The sequence below is a fragment of the Dermacentor albipictus genome, chromosome 5, assembly GCF_038994185.2.
Source record: "Dermacentor albipictus isolate Rhodes 1998 colony chromosome 5, USDA_Dalb.pri_finalv2, whole genome shotgun sequence".
NCBI lineage: Eukaryota > Metazoa > Arthropoda > Arachnida > Ixodida > Ixodidae > Dermacentor > Dermacentor albipictus.
The window spans coordinates 19757641-19767542 of record NC_091825.1 but is presented as its reverse complement, the minus strand read 5'-3'; the positions used below and the strand labels follow the sequence as shown (position 1 = coordinate 19767542).

The 9902-nt window shown below is 45.2% G+C and overlaps 1 pseudogene; it reads left to right on the top strand.

The window, feature by feature from the left end:
• The first annotated feature begins 259 nt into the window (after positions 1 to 259).
• LOC135914783 (uncharacterized) lies at positions 260 to 1047 on the top strand (annotated as a pseudogene).
• Positions 1048 to 9902: the final 8855 nt, after the last annotated feature.

The following is a 9902-nucleotide window of genomic DNA, read 5'->3' as shown; positions in this document are numbered from 1 at the left end:
GCACCTCTTCGCAAGCAGAATGAAGCCCTCTGGAAGCTATTCTTTTCCGAGGCCCGTGCCTATATCCCTGCAGGGCGTCCAGTAATAGAAGGGCTGAAGAAAACTGGGTTCGTTGGATTTTTGGTGTGCGTGACCAGCACAGAAAAATTGTTCGATGAGCTTGTTCGCAAGGATCAGCTGAAATACTTGCTGACGCACAAGCTTAGCCAAGATCAGGCCGAAAGCTTCTTCGGGTCCATACGTGCACAAGGTGGTCATAACAACAACCCAACCGCTGCGCAGTTCATGGCTGCATACAAGCGTCTGTTGGTTCAGACAGAAGTGACTTCATCAAGCTCTGGAAACTGCTCCCAAGACATAGTCTCAATTCTAAATCCAACAACTACAGGAGCTTTGGTAGGTGAAAGCAGCATGCTTACTGATATGCGCAGGTAATCAATCCTGCAGGCCGACGACCACATACTATACCCATCACATTGACTGCCCAGAAAGCCTGTCAGCTTTTGTCGGTGCTGTAGTGCCGTACATTGCAGGTTTCGTCGTTAAGAAAGTTCGTTCAACGGTAACATGTGAACTGTGCATCGCAGCCCTGCACTCGGATGAACTGGCACCTTTAATTAGGCAAAAGAGCCGAGGTGGACTTATTTCACCGTCACAAGACGTCGTTGGCCTGTGTGAAGCAGTTGAAAAGGGGCTGCGACGACTACAGGCAGAATATGATACTATTAAAATGGTGACGGTAAGATCAAAACACCTCATCCTTGAAGTCCTGGGCACCTGCACAGAGAAAAACTGGTTCCAGAAACTGGAGGACCACATCCTTGATCTTGATCCACTTGATAACCATATTTATATCTTGTGCAAAAAAATCGCTGAAGAATATATAAAAGTGAGAATACACCACATGACGAAAGAACGAAACCGTGAACTGATCAAAAACAAAGTGAGACCACTTTTGTCGAGGGTGATTATTTTCAATCACCAGTAGGGTGTCTGTCATGGTGTTCTTGACTGTATGTGAAATTTTTCTCCTTAATATCTGCTCATTTGAACTGCCTTCTGCATATCAGTTGGCTGCTGGTTGATGGTAAATAAACGACTACAACTAGAACCGCACATTTGCATTCCTTTCTAAATGGGAGCAGCTGCATCAGCAAAGCGAAAAAGCGCGAGCGCAGCTGCATTACGCTTTTCTCCTTAATATTTGCACAGTTACACTGCCTTTTACATGCCAGTTTTCTGCTAGCTGATGGAAAATAAATGTATATAACTAGAACCACTCGTTTTTGTTGCTCTGTAAATGCGAGCAACGTCATCCGCAGCGCGGAAAAGCACGAGCATGGCAGTGCTAAGCTTTTCTGCTTAATGTTTGAGCTGGCAAACTGCCTTGTACACGCCAGTTTCCCTTTGGTTGACGAAAAATAGACGTTTAATACTGGAACCGCTCGTTAGCGTTGCTTTGTAAACGCGAAAAAGGGCGGCTGCGCTATGCTTTTCTTCTTTATATTTCCGCAGTTACATAGCCTTCTTCACGCCCGTTGGCTGCTACAGTTGATGGGAGATAACCGTTTACAACCAGAAGCACTTGTTTTCATTGGTTTCTGAATGCGAGCGCCTTCATGAGCAGCGCGAAAAAGTAGAGGCGCGGCTGCGCCGCTGCCTTTTGCCTCTGGTAAGATGGCCGCCGGCCGTTCGGCGCGGCTTCACCCTTGCCCATAGGCGCGTATAGGCGGCTTCCACTCCAGCAATTTTTATATATCCTCCTTGTTATTTTCGAACCACTGCGGAAGGTACAGTTTCCCTTCTCTAATGCTCATTCTTTACTCTATGCCGAGGTGGCGGCTCTGCTCATCGGCCACGCAGTGCAGTACGCAGCCGTGCTTCGCCAGGGCAATGGCCAGGGCAGACGAGCCGAAGGCTGCGCAGAAGTGCTGCGCGTCGCCACAAAATCAATAATAGTGTCAAGGGGACTCACGAGTACACGGGGAAGAGAGACTGTATATTACAACATTTACAGGCTGTTGCTACCGCAGAATGGCTGACAGCATCTCGCGCACCATGTCCTGTCCTCTTTCTGTTCGCGGAGCGAAGCGTCCTTCAATGGCGTGCTCATTACTCCCGGCGGACTGAGTGCCGTCACGGCGCCTTCTAAAATCAGTCAGTACTGCTAATAAAGTACGGTTTTAGCCACGACACATGGTCAATGTCAGAAGTAGACGTAAGAGAAGAAGACGGGCGATGTAGGAGGGCAGTGATGAGGTAGTCAACGGCGGCCAGAGTAGGATGTTGTATGGCGTATGAGGATTGTGAGGTCAATCTCACCGTTCGTAACCAGTTGTCAAGATTGGAGTCGGGCATGAATTAGATGGTAGCTGGCCCATGCCGTCGTCCAACTTATCCACGCTGAGGACGTCGTTGAAGGGAAGGACTGCTTCTCATCGAGAACGAGGAATATGTGTTTCATTACAGTATCTACATAAGGACGTTGCAGTTCATCAGTCTAGCATGACTGTGAGAGAAAGTACACTGAGCAGCCGCACAACAGCGGTTTATAAACACTCGGTCCTCCCTCGATCCCAAGGTGAGGGAAACGTTCGACCAGGCATCGTAGACGAGCCGCCTCTCTGCGGGAGGGCTTACACACACACACACACACACACACACACACACACACACACACACACACACACACACACACACACACACACACACTTCCGCACAGGTTCACAGTCCTCACCGACGTCAGACGGTCTTCGCAGAACTCGGGGCTTACGTCAGGAAGGGCGCATCTTATTCCCCGAGCTGACCGCCGCAGCGCGGCCACCGGTTCTTTATTGTCTTGCGTCTTGGAATGCGCGTGGGAAGGGGCCTCCAAATACGTTCCCTCGGCAACTCCCCCGCTCGCGGCAGACCAGGTCGGCGGTGGCGTGTTCAGTCATATAGCCTGGTTCGTCGAACTCATCTCGGCAATCCCGCGACGCAGAGTGGCGGACGTGACGCATTGTCCTGCGGACACAGTAGACTTAGTGACGCCGTTTGGCTAGAGGATGACGGTGGCTTTCCAAGAAAAGTTGACGCCGCTGTCGCAACCACGACCGGATAAAGCCGGTCGTGGTCGCAACTGGCTGGCAAAACTTGCACCTCAGCGGGCCGTTCTTAACAGGCGCAAAATGCTGGAAGCGGCGATAGCTGTCACTGTTGTATGGCTGAGTGTAAAACCCCTTGATAGTTTGAAAGTAGGGACAATCTCCTCCTCGCGGCACTTTCCTCCTCGCCCGCCGGCTGCGCACGGCACGCTTTTTCTCCTGAGCTCCCGCGGACGGGCCGCAGCATTCTATGGAGGCTTGCTATTGTGAGCCAGTTGCGCGGCCCAGTGGCATTGAAAATTTTGAGAAATGCTGATAACACCATCGATAATGTTAAAGGCAACGTTTATGAGGAGGTTGGTTTTTTTTTTTCTTAAAGCCGTATGAACTGGGCATAGTGATGTAACAGGTGCTTTGAGGCGAGTTCTATACTCCAGACATATTTCTACCACATGATGAGATGCTTTACTTTGTGCGTCTGGTGTAGTATTCCTTGTAGCACATCCCTTTGTGTGTGGCTTAAGCGAAAGCCTTAGATCTGTTTCAAGGTCGCGTTGTGAGCTATACAGAAAATATTACGTGACTGAAAGAAGGCCGGAGGTAAACCAAAGCAAGTGCAGCCGTGTATAAGAGATGATTACTGATTAGCAAAATAATGATTGATTGTGATTGGATTAAGAATTAAGGTGTATGAAATTATGCTTCAGGGTAATAACTGCGATCCGTGAAGATTTCAGCCTTGACGTCAGGCTTGCGTGATCTAAACTTGTAAATTATGCAAAAACATTGAATTGCTCTTTCAAACTTCGATACGATAAGGTACTCATTGATAAGAAGTGCTACGTTTATGATGATACTCAGGATATTGTTGAATTGAAAAAGCAGCAGAAGGGGCGGTGCCCGAACAATGAGTCCTAAAAGCAATGTGTGTGCACGGGACGTTCCGGTCATCCAATTTCAGAGCTTACCATTTTAATCGTGAACTGCAGAAGCGTAAAAAACAAAACTGATGAATTTGCTACTCCGACTTCTTCAGTCAAACCTCACGTGAATATAGGTACGAAGTCATGGCTCGACGAATCTGTTGGTAATTCCGAAGTTTTTCCATCTGGTTTTCACGTCTACCGTTGCGATCGTAATACGCATGGCGGAGTCCTTCCACTTTTTGACTCGTGCTTGTAATCGTCTCCCGTGTTAATCCCAATTGATTGTCCCGAGTCAGTTTGGTGCAATATGCGTTTTAAAACTGGGCAGTTGCCGACAGTTGGCTCCTTTTACCGTTGCCCCGCTTCAACATCGCCCGAGACACCCCTTCACAACCATTTCCGAGTTTCTTTCTACAATAAATAATGACTATGCTATTGGTGGTGATTTCAATATGCTTGACGTGAGATGGGTTCACAATAAGCCTGTCCTTGTTAATTCTTCCGCTCTGTTTACAGCATTCCGTGAGACAATAGTTACCAATGATATTTATCAGTTTGTTACTCAACCTACTAGGTGTGGTCCGAATAGCTCTTCTGCCTTAGATTTGCTTTTTCAAACCAGCCATTGCTTGTGTCTCATAACGCCGTAATTCCCGGTATTAGTGACCATGACTGCATAGTGGCGCATATTAAGATCGTCCCCTTCTCGTGTGCACATGACCAACCAAGGAAGGTACATTTTTTTAGAAAGGCAATTACGTTTCATTATCTAACGATATTGCCATATTCCTGCAATAATTCAGTGATTTAGCTCAGTGCGCAGATTGCAATACCCTATGGGATACATTTTCCTCCACACTAAAGCAGTTGGTTGATACACGTTCCGTGCAAGCATTTGTCTGCAAAAATTCGTAGTGATAAGCCTTGGTTTACTCGGGAGGTCAAGCGATTGATTAGTCTTCCGAATGCTTGTAGAAAGCAGCGTAACCCTTATGTATTTGTAATGCTAAAAACCCTTGGAAAAGATATAAAAGTAAAAAATAAGGATGCTAAGGAAAAATATTTCTTAGCATTGAGCCCAAAGTTACAATATGACCCGAAAGAAATGTGCAAGCGTTTAAAACAGGGTGTCTACCAAGTTGACATTTCCAAATTCCCTGAGTTTTCCAGGTTTTCCCTGAGCACCTTTGCGAAATTCCCTGAATGAGCCAGAACTTTGTTTTATGTCAAGACAGGCTGACACCACGTTACCCAATGCTGTCACTCTCTAGTAAGCATGCTGAAACAAAAAAAAATGACTTAATCCAGTCTGAAAAGCAAGGAGTAATATCTATTTTATTTAAAAAGAAAACAGAAGGAAGGTGTTAGTAAAATGCACAGCGAAAGAAATGGTAAAGCCCATTCCAAATTGAGTCGAACATTTTCAAATACGAATGAAAAGGAGGTGCATACATAAGTAAATATTTTTTAATATCAGCTATTTCTATCAACTGATAGCAAGCTCATCTGTATGAGCTCCTGAACTTTGTCACAACTAAGGTTCTCTCTCAGCAGCTGGGAAGTCAACCTCAACTGTCCTGACATACTCTCAGCCCGTACACAACATCTCAGCGTTGGGTTTCACTGCTTAAACAATTTATTTTGGTTTGGATGAGGGACACCTGTGTCTCAGCATCAGCCAACACTTAGTTTTTTTAGCTCAAGCTCCTTCAAAAAGGCGGCGGCACCCTTCCTTTCCCGTTAATTCCTCAGTGCGTCGGTCCTTTCTGTTCGCATCCTCCTTCTACCACGCTTTCACCACATGGATCATCTGAAGCATCCTCTTGGTCAGTTGTACAGTCAAGATTTGATTTTTCGGACTTCCGAGGGGCCGCAAAAAAAATTGAAAAAAAAAAACGGGCAGTCTGAAAAAAATGAATGCATGTCTTTAATTGCCTTTAAAGGCTAAATTACCACAGGCACGTCCGAAAAAGCTCTGAAGGCCTGCCAGTACGCTTATTAGGCATATCAGGGCTTGTACTGTGACAGGAGACGGGGTGCACGCATGTGTAATTAAGGAATACATACTGTGTCCCGTGACAATTGCCCCCTTCCCACACTTGTTATGCTTCACCGCCTAACACTGATGTACTGAGGGGAAGCTAACTTTCGGAGACTGGCATTACGCAACGCGTTGTGCTCTGCGAGCTTCAAAGCCAATCGCGAGGATTACAAAGGCGGAGTCGGTGCCATTGGCGATAGCGGCGAATTCTTTCAATGAAAAACACGGCACCGCACGGCAAGAAGCTTAATAGCGAACATAGAAGCAGCTAGGCCTAACGTTGCCGCGGTGGTGGTTACGGCTGCCAGCGGATCTGCCTGCGAGAGTGCCGGTTCGAGGCGGCGAGATAATCAAAATAGCGGCGGTGGCGGCTTTGATTAATGCCATTTCAGACCTGCAGTCAGGGCAATATACATTGACTATATGGAGTACGTGGTGGTGCCGCAAAAGCGTGCAAATTATCGGGCATGTCCGAAAAATCGGGCGTCTAGAAAATCGGTCGTTAACTACTCTGGCAATACATCGTGCCGATGACACGGCGTCAATGACGATTCGTTGCGATTCCTCTGTTACTGGAGCCAGCATTAACACGACTTTCGTTCCCTTTCAATAAAGTTACTGCTAACTTTCCCTGATAGAAGCACAAATTCCCTGAGTTTTCCCTGAGTTTTTCCAGACTGTTCAAATTCCCTGAGAATTCCCGGTTTTCCCGGTTGGTAGACACCCTGTAAAACCAATTAGCAAAGAATCAGTTGACATCCCGAGCTTAAGAACGGTAGTGTGCTTCTTACTGATGACTTCAAAAAAGCTTCTTGCTTCAATCTTTCCAGTCTTCCAATTCCAAATTTTCCAGTCTTCTTTCACAACTCCGTCATAATGAATTGCCGCGTATTCCCGACAATGTGTTCCAACCTATTCCGGAACTGGTCGTGACACACGGTGGTATACCTAAGTGTCTGGACAATATAAATGCTGCTTCTGTAAGTGGTCGTGATGGTATACCTTCTTGTGTTAAAGGCTTGTTCTGACATAATCGCCCACTATCTGGTTATTACTTTTGAGAAATCGTTAAGTACTTCTTGTTTACTTAAGGAGTGGAAAGTTGCAAACGTGGTACCAATCCATAAAAGTGGCCCAAAAAATACTGCCTCCAACTGCAGGCCAATTTCTCTAAGTGCGCGAGTAAAACGCTGGAGCACAGTGTACAGTGCCATAACAAAACAAGCAGAAAATTTTTTTTAGCGAATATCAGGATGGTTTTAGGTCTGCTAGTTCTTGTTCGACACAGCTCCTATAATTCAGCCACAATCTTATTCATTTGATCTCGGTGTACAGACGGACTGCATATTTCTAGATTTTAGAAAGGCATTTGATTCTGTTCCATGTTTTGCTCTTGCATATGCTATCATCTCTTGGTATCTCTTTCATTGCTTGATTGGATTAAGCATTATCAACGAGAATGCATGCAACATGTTTTAATTAATGGCGCACAATATGATTATATTGCTGTTACTTTGGGAGTTCCCCAGGGATCTGTTTTGGGGCCATTGCTGTTTTTGGTCTACATCAATGATATTGCTCAGGTTGTGCGAACGCGCCGTGGTTGCTCAGTGGCTATGGTGTTGGGCTGCTGAGCACGAGGTCGCGGGATCGAATCCCGGCCACGGCGGCCGCATTTCGATGGTATTAAGTGCACGTTAAAGAACCCCAGGTGGTCGAAATTTCCGGAGTCCTTCACTACGGCGTGCCTCATAATCAGAAAGTGGTTTTGGCACGTAGAACCCCATAATTTAATATTTTTTTTAAGGTTGTGTGATGCAAAGTGCGTCTGTATGCAGATGACTGATTTACCACTGCGATAGGTCTGCCACTCACCACGAGAGCTTGCAACGTAACTTCGACTGCATAAATGTCTTCAAATCTCAATAAGTGTCAATAAGTCTCCTTTAAACGTAAACAAAATCCATATCCGTTTCATTATACATTAGACAATGTATAGGTATAGAGAGTAAAGGAGTACAAGTATCCTAGTGTTTATTTCTCATCGCATCTAACTTCGACTAAGCACGTTGAGTACGTTACAGCGAAAGCCTGTAAAATGCAAAATTTTTTTAAACACAACTTCCGGTTAGCTTCTCAATATTAAAGTACTATATTTTTCAAACGCAAGACAAATATTAGAGTATGCCTGTATGGCCTGGGACCTGCAAACCAAAATTGTCTAATATGCTCGAGCATATACAAAACCGCACAGCCCATTTTGTCTGTAAAGACTATGACTTTATTTCTATTACTGCACTTAAGGATAACTTGGGGTGGGAATTCTTAAGCACATGCAGACAAAACACGAGATTAGAAATGCTTTTTATAAATTATTTCGGTATGGTTAAAATAACGACTTACCCTTTACCTCCTCATTTCTTATCTCACAGAAGTGAACACTCTTTAAAATTAAGAGAACTTATTTGTAGAACAAACGTCTTCAAGCATTTTTTTCCACACACAATATCACAGTGAAATCAACTACCGCAGGAAATTGCTCATTGCCATTGAAGCATCGTTCAGAGCATTTCTGTTGAAATTATAGCGGCGTGGACTTTTCTATTGCTGTTATTTTTGGTTGATCAGTTCTGTATTTTGTCGAGATTATGTACGCTGTGCATTCCCCCCTACAATAGTGCCTTCGGGCGCTGCAGGTACTTGAAATAAATGAAATAAGTAAACTCAATCACTGATGAATCCATAACTTGGCTAATCATTGTCTTATACAGGGGTGCCATGCTTTGGTTCACCTCTGGCATTCCTTGGGTAACGTGATATTTTCTGTTCACAGTGCGACCGTGCAACATAAAGATCTAATGGCTTTCACTTTAAAACTAAAAAAAAAAAAAATGCAATGTGGACTAGCTAGCGCTCATCACCTGCAATACCACGGGTATACTTGCAACTAATTTTTCAGCACAGATCGACGTAAGCTAGAAATAATAGCTCCTCTAGGAGCCGCTATTTCAATTTTCAGTAAAACAGGCAACGAATCCTAACAATTGCGAAAAGTGTGATCAAGAGGCTGTATCTTCGCACATAATTGTTCACAGTGGAAAGGGTGAACGGTGACACCCAACGGTTGTTGCAATGGCACGCACAGATGGTGCACATGCCATGAATAGCAGGAGTGCTGTACGTTCCGCAGCTGGTGTCGGAACCTTTCGGAGCCGATTCCGCAGATCATCACTCATGACAGACGTGTCCTCTAGGGTCAACAAGTGCTGTAACACAAACACCACCTCTTTGAACATCAACTTAGCTGCGATGGATAGGGACAGTCGATAAGCAGATGATTTTTTAGGAGTGTCATAATGCAGCTGGAGCTGCACTGCCTAGTTTTCTGAAGGGTAGCGGCCAAGGAGGTCCCTTTTGAGCCATGTGCTATGGGACCTCCTCCTCAATAATTACACCAATGCTTGTATTTGTTTACTAATAAATAGGCGTCTTTCTACTTATAAAAAAAAGTTGTGCAAGAAAAATAATGTAGGATAAGGATGAAGACTGCTGAGCTTGCGGCAACGTTACCAGAGAGTTGCGGTTCCGATCGGTGAATAAAGTGTGGAGGGCTGCTTTCAGGCTGACTGATATTTTGATTGCTCAATTGGATGGAGATAACCAGTGGCTGTGGCAGTTGCACGCAACAAGACCAATGCGAGAGCAGCTGACAAAATATTGGTTAGCTGTCTGTTGTTAAGCAGGGTCATGTTCATGAACAGAATGGCGCACCCGATTACCTTCAGGTGCACGGATGGTACAACAAACAGGCGACAGGCCCAAGTTCTCAATTTACTACTGATTGACAGC